Raw genomic sequence first — 13,182 nt, 5'->3', positions numbered from 1 at the left:
GAAAGCAGAGTGAATGACCCTGACCTCTCTGCATAGGAGAGATTTATGCTGCAGTTCCACTAAGTAGCCTGGAGGGGGAGACAGAGGCTGGGGCTACAAAACTCCTTCTTGGGACTGTCAAGGTCAGGTGGTGGAGTGAGGATTAGCATTCCAGAGCCAAATCTGGCTCCATGACCTGTCTGGTCTCTGATCACCCAGGCTGGAGGGGCAGCCACTTTCAAACAGGGATAATGCAGGTGGGAGGGAGTCCAGGGAGGGCTGTGGTAAATGGCACCCAGGTTTGGAGGCAGGGCCTACAGACAATATCAGTGCAGGCAACTAACAGGGGGAAGTGGGTCTGGGAAGAAAACTCCCTCCTCCCCATTAGCCTTGCGCAATACACTCAAGGCCATGTCCCACAAAATGAGTTGGCAGAGCAGCTTGGGGGATAACTTCCCACTTCTGTTAATCGGGAACCCTGGGCTCCTCCCTGTATAGACAGCAAGGCAGGCCACAGAAGCGGGTGGAGGAGGATTAAGTAATACAAACCCAGGGGGGAAAGGCCCAGGGCCTGAGGCCTGCAGCTGTGTAGGCATCTGCAGCAGCTCCTCCAGCAGGCCCCACAAGGGCACTGGGCCTGGGGCCTCCCAGTGCTTGCATTTCTGAGTTTCACAAGAGTGCTTCCCAGACATCTCAAGATGGATCTCCTCAATTAACCCACTTTAAGAGGCCACCCACACCCTCCCCTGCCTGCCATCCTGGGCCTATGGGCTCACTGCTGGGAGCAACTTCTGAAAGCAGGGGAGCTGACCAACCAAAACTGTGTTTTTCTTAACTCCTCTTCCTCTTCTGGATGCTAAATTAAATTCCCTCAAAGTCGAATAGGGCCACCCAGAACCAGATGCCAAAAGGAGGGCCAGGTGGGTTGGTCTTCCACTGGCTTGCACCAGTACAGCTGATCTGGTTGTGAAATAAATACACCAACCAACTAATCAACAGCTGCTGCCCCAATCTGCCAGTTCATCCCCTGGCCCTCCCCTTGGTAAAGGGGTAATGCCTGGCAGCATGGCATCTTCGGAACTGATTAGCCAGTGCCAAAGTGCTCCTGATGGTCAAATATTTTAGTACTGCCATGGAGTGGGGCCCCTTCTGCAGAGTGTGAACGTAAAGGGAACTCCTTGGCAGACCTGACAAGCTCAGTGATGGAAAGTACCCACAGAGAATGGTCTGGTCATAAATTCCTAACTGGGCAGGTCATAGCAGGTAGTCACGTCCCCGTCCTATAGCTTTCTTAGCCAAGGTCAATCTTCATACCCTACGCAGCCCTGTCCATTGTTCTTATGCAGCTCATCACATTGTTCTTATGTGATGACAGAAATGTCAGAGTAATTTTCTTTCCCAGACCCCTCGGAGGCACAACTGCAGGCGCCAGAGCACAAACATGAGACTCCTCTTTGTTATCTTGCTGCCTGCATACCATCTCTATGTGCTGTACATGTTAAATGTTAACTCTCCTGTATCCACCAACGTAAAAGAAGTCTCTCTCCATTTTGCTTTTTATCCAATCCAAGAAATTTCCCCAATTTGCTTTCTCACGCCTCCTTAACCTTCTACCAATGGATTTTATGTAACCTTCCTTACTTTCTCTTCTTTGATTCTAAATGCATTTTTTTAAAAACTGCATAACTACCATTCTCCAGAGCATTTTCTCAACCCGTTAAGGTCTTACTTCTGGGCATGTTCTCAAATAAACTCATAAAAATTTCTATAGGTTTGTATTTTCTTTCATTGACCAGAGAAACTGGAGAGCTGGCCTAGAGATCAAGCTCCCCGCCCCCAGCACAGCACCGAGTTGCTGACCTTCTAGCCATGCTTTAGCCAGAGGGGAGGGTCCAGATGCTGGCTTTGGGGTGGTTTCCCAGTGGTTTTATCTACCCCATCAACCTCCCTGAGGCCAAAGCTAATAAATGAAGCGCTCATCTGACAAGAAAGGCTCTCCACAACTTACTGAGTGAAAACAAACATGTATTAAATGATTCCATACACGATAAAACACTCCCAAAAACCTATTGTGTTTGAATGTAAATGCATACAAAAAGGTCTTGAAGGAATACATGCCAGTTAGTGTGTGTTCTAGAATGTATTCCAGAATCTCTAGAATGGAGGGGGAAGGTGTCTTTGGAGTGTGTGTTGTTTGTAGGGTGCTCCCAGATTTTTACTCTGTATTTTAAGTTGTAGGTTGAATTGTGTCCCTAAACATTCATATGTTGAAGTCCTAACAAGCACTTGAGAATGGGACCTTATTTGGAAATAGGGTTGTGGCAGATGTATTAGTTAAGGTTGAGATCACACTAAAGTATGGTGGGCCCCTAAAATGACTGGTGACCTTATAAGAAACAGACATTTGCACACAGACATGTGCACAGGGAGAACAGGGGTGGTGCGTCTCCAAGCCCAGGAACGCCAAAAATTGCCCACAAACCACCAGAAGGCAAGGGAGAAGCCTGGGACGGGTTTCTCTCATGGCCCTCATAAGTAGTCAACTCTGCCTTTGGCCTCCAGGATGGTGAGACAACACATTTCTATTGTTTCAGCCGCTCAGTTTGTGGTGGTTTGTACAGCCACCTCAGGAAACAAATATACTTTGATAGTTAAATATTGCAGTGAGAAATCCCTTGCAATCGTGGCCAGAATGTACAATGAGTATTGCTTGTGAAATTAAAAATCAAATGTATATCTTTGCCAAGCATGTTATGGAGCTAATCCCACACTCTAGCACCACTCCTTGTGCTGATACACGGGTCTTGTCATTTTACGTAGCAACCACCCATTACCAGCCCTTTTGTGGACGAGGTGATTGCCCAAGCTCACACAGCTTGAGTGACCATGCAGGATGGAGGTGGACCCCAAGCCTAGTGCCCTGTGAACTTCTCCTGGGGCCCACTCCCAACTTTCCCGGCTTTCTGGCCTCTAATCCATCATGCATTTATCAGTTGTGGTGGGCAGAGGCACCTAGGGTGTGGTGGGAAGACCCCTGAGACTGGGAGTCAAACAGTCCTGGATTCAAATCCTGACTCTGTTATTTATACTTGAGTGACCTTGGGTGAAGTGTCACCCATTTGGTGAGTCGCAGTTTCCTCATCTATGACATCATCATGAAAAGCCCTTTACAAACTGTAAAGAGCTGTGTACCAGGGGTTTGTTGTAATGTCTCTAGTACCTTATCCTGATGTTTCTTTTTGCCTAAAACAGGGCCAACTTTCCCCAGCAGCCCCTGGAAACCCTTATTGGCTAAACCATCCCTCAGCTGTGGGACTGGATCACCCTATCCATGCAGTGAGCATTTTTTTCCCTCTCTCATGTCTGCTGAGCACTCACTACTTCCCAAGCCTCCTTGTGGGAGGCAGAATAATGGCCCCCAAAGATGTCTACATCCTAATCTCTGGAACCTGTTAATATGTCACCTACCATGGCAAAGAGGACTTTGTAGTTGTGGTTCAATTAAAGACTTTAAGATGGGGTGATTCTCCCTGCTACTTGGTTGGGCCTGCTGTGATCACAAGAGTTCTTACAAAGAGGGGCAGGAGAGTCAGAATCAGAGGAGGAGATGTGATGACAGAAGCAGGTCAGAGAGAGAGAGAGATTTAGAGATGCTACACTGAGCCTTGAAGATGGAGGGAGGGGCCACGAGCCAAGAAATGCAGATGGCCTCTGCAAAGGCAGGCAAGGAAACAGATTCTCCCCCACAGCCTCTGACGGAGCGCAGCCCTGCTGACACTTGGTTTTAGAACTTCTAACCTACAAAACTGTTACATAATAAGTTTGTGTTGTTTTAAGCCACTAAATTTGTAATCATCGTTACAATAGCACAGGAAACTGGTGTACCCCTCCTAAGTGTTTTGCAGGCATAATCCCTTTACTCCTCATCACACTTGAAGGTGGGTACAACTATTGAGGAGCTTGTCCAGGGTCACACAGCAGGTAAAGGGAGCTGGGATTGAAACCCTGGAAGTCCAGCTGCAGAACTTTCGCCCTTCAGCAAGGTGCCTGCAGCCTCTGTAGAGCTGTGTCTTAGACATCTCGTGTCTCCCAGTAGCTCCCTCCACCACGGGGCAGATTCTCCCTGCATGTGGGTTGGTTCTGTCTCTTGAAACCAGAACCTTGGATTTCTTGGGTTCCTGGCTCACCATGCTCTGAAGTCTATGTGCTTCTGGAGGGGAGATGCTTCCACTGTGCCCCCTGCTGGCAGGCAGGTTCTTGGCAGCATTCCTTAAGGGATGGAGGAGGGTGTTGACCTCAGATCAGGGGCCTGAATGGAGGGACCAGCCATTCACAGACTGACATGCCTTGAGGAAGTTAGAGCCCCTGCAACTGCCCAGCTACTCTCAGAGGCCTGACAGTGAAGCACCACCCTGCTCTCCCATCCTGTATGTCTGCCTGTGAGTGTGGGAGAGAGGCTGTCAGATCACACAGAGCCTTCTCCCCATTTTAGAGCCATTTCACATTCTCCCCAGCTGGCAACCCAGCCCAGTCGGACAGCTCTGGTAGGAAGTCTTGGCAAGCCCCTCCCCTTCTCTCAGCCCCCTCCCTCCCTTCCTGGGAGCCTCAGGCTGGCCTGGTCCCTCTTAGGAGAGGTCACAGCCAGGCTGCCCGGTCTGCCTGACCATAGCTCTTCATCACTCTGTGTAGCCCCTTCCTCCCTAAGCCACCAGCTCAGCTCCACTGCAAACCCCACCTCCACTGACTAAAAATAACTTCCCTCCGCTGTGCTGCTCCCTCCTGGGTTCCTGCAGGTGTTAATATTCTCCCAGCCAGGCTGAGAGCCTCGTGCTAGGCAGACTGCAGGCCAGTAATTAGGTTAACTTCCCTCCTGCCAGGGACAGGGGCAGGCGGGCTGGTGGGGCTGGGTAGGGGTGATTGGAAATGGAAATGCTCTTTTCATGGGCTGGGGTGATTTTGTGTGTGAGTGTGTGTGTTGCGTGGTGTGTGTGATATGTAATGTGCTTATGTTTGTATGGGGTGGTACACGTAGTATGTGTATATGATATGTGGTGTGTGTATATGAAGCGCCTGTTTGCATCACAGAGCATCTTGTTCTCGCCCAGAAACTTCCACGGCTGCCATCTCCTAGCATGCCTGTGAGGAGGCCTCTGTCACAAACAGGAAAGCAGAGAGGAACTGCCCAGCCAACCCCACCCCAGTATGAGCCCAGTGCAGCTTTAGCTGCCTTTACGGGACAGTTTCTCTGTCTTAGGCACCTACTGGGCATGGGGATGTGGGGACAATTAGCAACTGAGGCTCAAGTCAAGTGACCTTGCCAGCAGTGATTGGTGGGTGGGACCTGAGTCCTCACAGAAGCCTGAGCAGACACCAGCCCAAGGTGCCTTCCAGAGGGGAGGAGCAAGGTCATCGGCTCCACTGTTGGGAGGGAAGGACTGTGGCAGAGGCCACAGGAGAGGGGGGAGAGTGCTGGCACGGAAGCAGAGGCCACGACCGGTGATTGGTGCCAGGCAAGGTCTCCCTAACGGGCCCTGACGTGACTTAGACACATTTATTGCGATGTGTGTTTAAAGGGTAGTAACAGTACATTCTGGCCTGCATTGCTCATACAGGCTGAGTACAAACAGAAGCTGATTTAAAGAGAAAGCTAAATAGCCGTATAGAAGGTATTCAGAGGAGCAAAACATGAAGATAGAACACAAACTGTGGCACCATGCTTCATTATAAATTGAACATCATGCTTCCCAGTTCAACAGAACCTTCCAGAAGGAAGAGTCCAGAAGGCTGGAGTAGTCCTGAAGGACAGCCTAGAAGATGAGGCTGCTGAAGGCCAACAAGAGCTCACCTCCCGCTGTGCCCTGGCCAGGCAGCTCAGTTCTCTCTCCCTCTCCCTTCCTCTCTGTAAAAAATCAATAAAATATATTTTTTTAAAAAAATTGAACATCATGCTTCCCAGTTCAATAGAACCTTCCAGAAGGAAGAGTCCAAAAGGCTGGAGTAGTCCTGAAGGACAGCCTAGAAGATGAGGCTGCTGAAGGCCAACAAGAGCTCACCTCCCGCTGTGCCCTGGCCAGGCAGCTCAGTTGGTTAGAGCGTCGTCGTACAAACACACCAAGGTTGCAGGTTTGATCCCCAGTCAGGGCACATACAGGAGGCAACCAATGAATGCATAAATAAGTGGAACGACAAATCTCTCTCTCTCTCCCTCTCTCTCTCTCCCCCCCCTCCCTTTCTTCCTCTCTCTCTCTCTCTCTCAAAACCAGTCAATAAAATAAAATAAAAAAGAGTTCACCTCACTCTATACCTCCCCACCCCTCCAGGTCCCCAAGGCTGTAGAGCAGTGATGGTGAACCTTTTGAGCTCGGCGTGCCAGCATTTTGAAAAACCCTAACTTAACTCTGGTGCCGTGTCACATATAGAAATTTTTTGATATTTGCAACCATAGTAAAACAAAGACTTATATCTTTGATATTTATTTTATATATTTAAATGCCATTTAACAAAGAAATATCAACCAAAAAAATGAGTTTGCGTGTCACCTCTGACACGCGTGTCATAGGTTCGCCATCGCTGCTGTAGAGCCTTGAGCAAATTAACTTCTCTGGCTTCAGCTTCCACACCAGTAAAATGAGCTGATGAGGCCCATTGCCAGGCTTGCTGACAGGATTAAGTATCCAAGGTTACAACACACAGTGGGCACTCAATAGTTGGTGACTATCCTTGGGATTTTCCTCATTAAGAGGTCAGGGCTCCCGTGGCTCACAAGGAGCCTCCTGGTCTGAGGGTGGGGCTTCTGGGAGGAGGGCTCTGGCTCGGCTGTGCAAGAGCCAGAGATAAAGAAGCAGGGGTCTGAGGAGCAGCCACAGGCCTCACAGATGCACAGGGTCTCACTACTTCCCTTCCAACCTCCCCCCCCACCCACACATACACACACAGGGCTGGGCCAGCATGATTCTAGTCACCTGAATCCATTGCGCACATAACACACAAGCACATCTTGCTGGTGCATGTTTTTGTGCATGGATGCACATGTGGGGCCCATGTTGGTGTGGGGTTAAGTATGTGCGTGTATGTCAGGAGTTGTGTGATGCAATGTGTGTCTGAGGGTTGTACAGGTGTAGAGGAGGCATAGATAGGTTTGTGAGTGTTTATCTGAGTTGAGCAGGCTGGCCTCTAGCTCAAAAAGCAAATTCAGCCTGCCAGGGTCCCTGAAGGAGTAATTAAAGCAAGACCAGGGGGGAGAAAGAGACCCTGCTGACATTAGTGCATTGGGAGGTTTTTAGTGTGCAATTAAGTGCATAAATGCTGCATGTGTGCACGCACACATGTGCGGGCCTTTTCCAGACAGGCCAGCTCTCTCCCTGTCCCACACTGACATCCTGCCCCAAGTCATCTGCCTCTCCCCAGAACAGGGCCGCTGGAGTGGGCAGGCTGGGGTTGGTCCAGTCCAAGGCCTGGGAACTCCCAGGAGTTCCTTCCTGGCTCTGCTTCCCAGCCCTGCCCCCAGCTCACTCAGCCTGCTGGGTCAGCTCGGGCTGAGCCTGGGGCTCTGGCAGGTCCCTGCAAGGACATGAGTTATCTGTCCTTTCATGTAAGGATTTCCACAGCTCGGAGAAGGCTCCTCTGGGACCACAGTCAGGCCTCATAGAAGAGATGCACCCGGGCTAGTATCCCATGAAGGGACCCTCAGTCAATCCACTCCTACCTCTGGGTCCCTGAGGGTCTGGTTCATTGTGGATGTGCTTCTCCCATAGGCAGGTCATCTCTAGGCATCTCTGTCCCAGCACATCTTGCTGGTGCATGTTTCTGTGCATGGATGTACATGTTGGTGTGTATAAGTGTGTGCTGTGTATGTCAGGAGTTGTGTGATGCGATGTGTGTCTGAGGGTTGTACAGGTGTAGAGGTGTTGATAGGTTTGTGAGTGTGTGTACGTTGATGAGTAGACAAGGCATGGATCCTAGAGCAAGTAAGCCTGAAACATTGCTGGAGGCAAAAATGACAAAACCAAAGCTGTCCTACTTTGGGCACTTCATGAGAAAGCAGGGTTCTTTGGAAAAAGCAATAATGCTGGGAAAAATAGAAGGCAGCAGGAAAAGAGGAAGACCAAATATGGATTGACTCCATAAAAGGAGCCACAGACATGAGCCCAGCTGAGCAGAGCTATTGAGGACAGGACATCGTGACCATCACTCATTTACAGGAATCACCAGGAATCAGAGCGAACTCAATGGCACATAACAACAGCAATGAGGCATGACTGTGGCACATGTATGGGGTGTGTGCACAGGATGTGCCTATGAGGCACAGGTGTGGGACAGGTAATTGGGATGTGTCTATGGGCTGTGTATATGGGGCATATATAGGAGCATGGGGACATGCATGTGGCATGGATGTGAGATACATGTGAGCTGTGTGTGAGTTGGATGCGTGTGTGTTATGTGGATGTGTGCAATGGGTTCAGGTGACTGGAAACTATTCTGCTGAGAGACAGATGCTGGAGATAAAACTGGGTCACATCCTTCAAGATAGCCTCAGCTGCTATCTCTGCAGCCTCCCCTACTCCCTTCTCACCCCCCACCAGTGCCCTGACCAGGTTGGAAAATGTGGAGGGGCCTCTGCCCCAGGCCTCCAAGGATAGCTCGCCACACACTTCTTGGGGGTAAGGGTCCTCAGGCCAGGACACCCACTAGGGGGACAGTCTGAATGCTTCCTGGACATAGTAGGTGCCCAGTGTAAGATGGAGGGACAATGGGTGGTGGGTGATGACTTACAGTGACCTGCCAAGGACAGAGAAAAGGCATATGTCTAAGGCTACAGCGATGGCTAAAGGGGCAGGGCTGCCCTCTGCCCTGCCCCAAACCCTCCTTTGTCCCTTTGCTGACATTCTCATCTTGTTTCCATCCCATCTTCTTTCACTCATTTTCTCTCCTCACTCTAGCATTCCCTCTCCTGGGCATTAATTATTTTTTCTTAAAATATGATATGCACCCAGAAAGTGTAGAAATCTTCCATATACAGCTCAATTAATTTTCACAAATTGAACACATCCATGTACCCAGCATCCAGATCAAGAAACAGAATATTACTAGCCTTCCTGTACCCTTTCTAGTCACCACCTCCCAAGGATAACCACTCTGACTTCTAACACTGTAGATTAGTTTTGTCTAATTAGTCATTTTTAACCCCTGCACCTGAGTCCTTCCCAACTCAGGAGCAACATTAACCCTTTCCTGAATGTGAGAGGTGAGGTGAAAGCAGTGTGGTCATGCTATCTGTCCCCACTTCCCTACCCACTGACGGCAGGCAAAGGATGAAGGACCTAGCTGGCCCTCATCACAGACACCTGTCAAGAGTCTCCACAGCCCCTGCTTGAGTGTTTCAGGGCTAAAATCCATAGCTTGACAATGAATAACCTCTCTATATAAAAGCTTAATATGCAGTGTCCCCTCCGGAGCTCAACCTACTGGGAGTCTGATTGCTCGCTATGACATGCGCTGACCACCAGGGGGCGGTGGGGAAGGAAGGAAGGCCCCAGCAGGCAGCCGCTAGGGACCCTCCCTACCCGTGCACAAATTTCATGCACTGGGCCTCTAGTTAATTTATATAAGTGTGTTAGTTAGGGCAATGTTAGCTGCTATAACAAACTCTAAAATTTCAGTAACTTATCACTACTTATTATTTCTCATTCTATAACAGTCTTATGCTGATGTTCTTGGTCAGCAGGCAGCTCTTCTCCATGTGATGATACAGGTACCCAAACTCCTTCCATCTTGTGGCTCTCTCTCCCCTCCCCAGGGCCTTGTAGTTTTGAGCATCCTGCCAACAGACAGGAGAAGAGGACAAAGAGGGCCACCTGCTCTTTAGGTGGCTTTTCCAGGAAAATGTCACTTCTGCCTATATTCCATTGGTGAGAATTAGTCACATGGTTTATATACGTGCAAGGAATGTTGGGAGATATAGTCCTTGGATGGGCATTCATGTCCCATTGACAATTCTCTTCTCAGGAAGCAGAGAGTGAACATTTGGTGGGCTTCTCTGTCACTGTGGGCCTCATAGGGAGGGAGAGCTCACAAAGGACACAATCTCTTCGCTCTGCCTCTACCTTGCTGGGAGGGCAGAGTTCACTGACTCAGTGCCTCATTCACTTATCCATTTGAATGACTTCTCACTCATTCATTAATTTGCAAATTCATTTACTCATTTTCCCCACATCTTTACAACACTATATCCACGTTCTGTGTACACACATCCATACGTATATCTACACCTCCTATATACCCTGTCAAGAACTAAGCGGCAGAGTAGCTCCACTGGCCAGAGTCACACACCCACCATGTGGACAGCTCACGGTGGGCTCTGGGGTCCCAAGAGGTCCAGGGGGAGAAGGGGACATATGAAGAGCTGAGGAATTGGCAATCTGGTTCTCTAGGAGGTCTGTCCCTCCTGTAGGATCCACATTCGAGGGCCTGAGTGGATTCGAGCCTCAGGGAGGAGAAGGAGCTGTATGCCCTGGTCATGGCAGGGGCCAGGGCCGCAGACTTGGGAAGTAGAAATAAGACCTATGCACAGCTCTGAGGCCAGTGGTTCAGGGGGCAAGCTTGGCTTTGAGTCAGCCAGATTGTGGCTCAAGTCATTGGCCAGGTCACCTATGGATTAGGGGGCTATGGGCAGCTCTGAACCTCGCTGACCCTCAGTGATCTCATCTGTGAGATGGACAATGATCCTCAGCTCATGGGCTCATTGTGAGAATTAGAGGTAATGAGGATGAGCATAATCTCTGGGATACGGCAGAGTTCAAAGTGGGCCACTCTCACTCCTGGGTCCAGACTAAGGGGAACCTGGGTCTGTGGGGAATTTAATTCCAAGTCTCCCGAGTGTATAATCCCCCAACTCCAGCCAGGGATGGCCTTGGGCCAGGGTGGGGCTAAACCATTGCCTCAGTTGTGAGGCCTTGGGTAGGGGAGGGAATTCCCATGTAAAGTCCTAAGGCAGAGCAGGCAGAGCCCACAATCTCAGAGTATAGCCCCTTCCTCTCTTCCACCACTTCCCCTGGTCCCAGCAAAAGCTTCCTTCCTTCACATTACATCCCAGAGATCTGCATCTTCCCAAAGGACCCGAATGAAGGCGATGCTTAAACCGGAGCAATGGCCCCTTAGGGTAGATTTACAAGTTGAGAGGAAAGCAGGAGACCTAAAGGAGGAGCGAGCCTAGGGGAGGTGAATAGGGAAGGCTGCCGCCTCTGCTCATTTTTTATTAAAGATCTGCTTCAAGGTCAGTCCTGCCCGTCTGCCACAAGGGACTCCTCAATTTCCCAGGCTCTGCAAAGAGAGAGAGAGAGGCTGCAAGGAGAGGAAGGAAATGGAGAGGAAGAGGCCTGGGGTGGGCCAGGCAGAGAGGCACAGAGAGGAAGAGACAGTGTGGTTCTCGAACATAGTGTGGGCCCAGCAGAGTGCTGGACTCTGCGGGGGCACCAGGGTGACAGGGAAGGGAGTGCGGAGAGAGAAAGGACAACAGCAGGGAAACACTGATGGATTGGACCAGGGGCAAAGAGTGAACAATTAAGATATCGGATGGGGAGAGGGATATAGATGCCAGGTTTTATTATTTTCCAGGTAAAAAGACACCAGAACATCACTGGCCTTTCCCCTACATCACCAATTCACTGCAAGCTATGGCAGTGAGAAGATCTATAATAATTAGAAAAGGAATACAACCCTCAGAGACAGAAAAACTGAGGCTCAGTGAGGCTTTCCCAACACCACACAGCTAGTCAGCAGCAAATCTGGACTTTGGGCAGGGGAACAGCCCCAGGCTGTTGAGGAGTATGAGTTCTAGTGTAAACGAGGGCCATAGCATCAGTTCTGCAATTTCAGGAGGGACTGTGGGTCCAACTCAAAGAGTACGACTACAGAGATACGGCACATTAAAGACGGCCACCAATTCCTGGCCCTTCCTCCCATTAAGAGATGGAATCTATGTCCCGCACCTTTCAATATAAGTGGGGGAGTGCAATTTTAAATCGAACAGGCTCTGTAACTGCTTTAACCAATAGAAAATGGGGAAAGTGATGTGTGTTTTGAGTTCTGGCTTTAAGAGATTAGCAGCTTCTAATTCCCCTCTTTTGGAACAGTTGCTTCCAGATCCCTGAGCTGCCATATGAGAAGCCTGACAACTCAGCTGGTGACAGCACAAGAGGAGGCCTGAGACAACCTGGAGAAGGCAAGAAGGAAAGCTGAGCCCAGCCCTCCAGCCATCCCCACCAGAGCCCAGACCTTCCAATCCACAACCATTAATCAGCTGAAAACCATCAGGTGATTCCATTTAATGCTTCATGGAGCAGAAGAGTCACTTAGACAAGTCCTGCCCAAATTTCTGATCCACAAACTTGTGAGATATAATAAAATGGTTGTTGTTTTGAGTCATTAAGTTTTGGAATATTTGTTACGCAGCAATAGATGGCCATTAGAGTAGGTCTGGAGAGCACTCAGACACCATTACATTTAACAAGCACTTAAGGTGGTTCTGATGCAGAGAGTTGAGGAAACACTTTGAGAAGCACCGGATGAGAGGGAATGACTTCAAAGCCAAGTGCCCCCGAGGTGTGTGTCTACCTCACATTATACAAAAATATAAATGGAAAGAGACAGGCAGAGCCAGAGAAAAAGAGAGCAGAGCAAATTGAGGGGTGGAGAGGGAGGAAAAGGGGTGGAGGAGGAGGACAGACAATAGCTTCGAGACAGACAAAAAAACCAGACAACTCAATTCAACAAGCAATGATTCTTGCCTCCCCTGTGCTGGTGTTGGATACATGGAGGTAGCCATGACCCAACCCTGCCTTCATGAAGTTCATATCCTAGACACAGGGTGGCACAGAGAGAGCGTGGCAGAGGTAGGGCAAAATAAGAGAGTAAGAGCAGAGCTAATTCTGAGGTCAAGGTCACTATAAGCCACTGTCTGGGCCTGGGAACTCTGGTGAGTGAAGACACCAGCCTGGCTTGGCCAGGTGTCTCATCACAGGGTCTTTCCTGCCCTTGCCTCTGAGCATGAGGCCCCTGGCAGAGATGATCAGGCAACAGGGGGTGGAAGGATGGGCACCTGGAAAGGGAGTTGGCCCTGGAGCTGAGTGTTGAAGGACATGGAAATAGAAAAAGGTGCTGCAGCAAATATAAAGGCTAGTGGGAGATACAGCGTTGGTTGGTGGG

The 13,182-nt window shown here is 49.7% G+C and overlaps 1 long non-coding RNA gene across 1 annotated transcript; it reads left to right on the top strand.

Annotated features, from left to right (window-relative positions):
• Positions 1 to 9,739: 9,739 nt before the first annotated feature.
• LOC106728292 lies at positions 9,740 to 12,402 on the top strand. The gene is made up of 2 exons (XR_001364570.1): positions 9,740 to 9,887; positions 12,111 to 12,402. It is a non-coding gene; the product is annotated as an uncharacterized LOC106728292 (long non-coding RNA).
• The last annotated feature ends 780 nt before the right edge of the window (positions 12,403 to 13,182 follow it).

This window comes from Myotis brandtii, unplaced genomic scaffold (assembly GCF_000412655.1).
Source record: "Myotis brandtii unplaced genomic scaffold, ASM41265v1 scaffold583, whole genome shotgun sequence".
Lineage (NCBI taxonomy): Eukaryota > Metazoa > Chordata > Mammalia > Chiroptera > Vespertilionidae > Myotis > Myotis brandtii.
The sequence above is the reverse complement of the archived record's forward strand: the minus strand, read 5'-3'. Positions and strand labels throughout refer to the sequence as shown.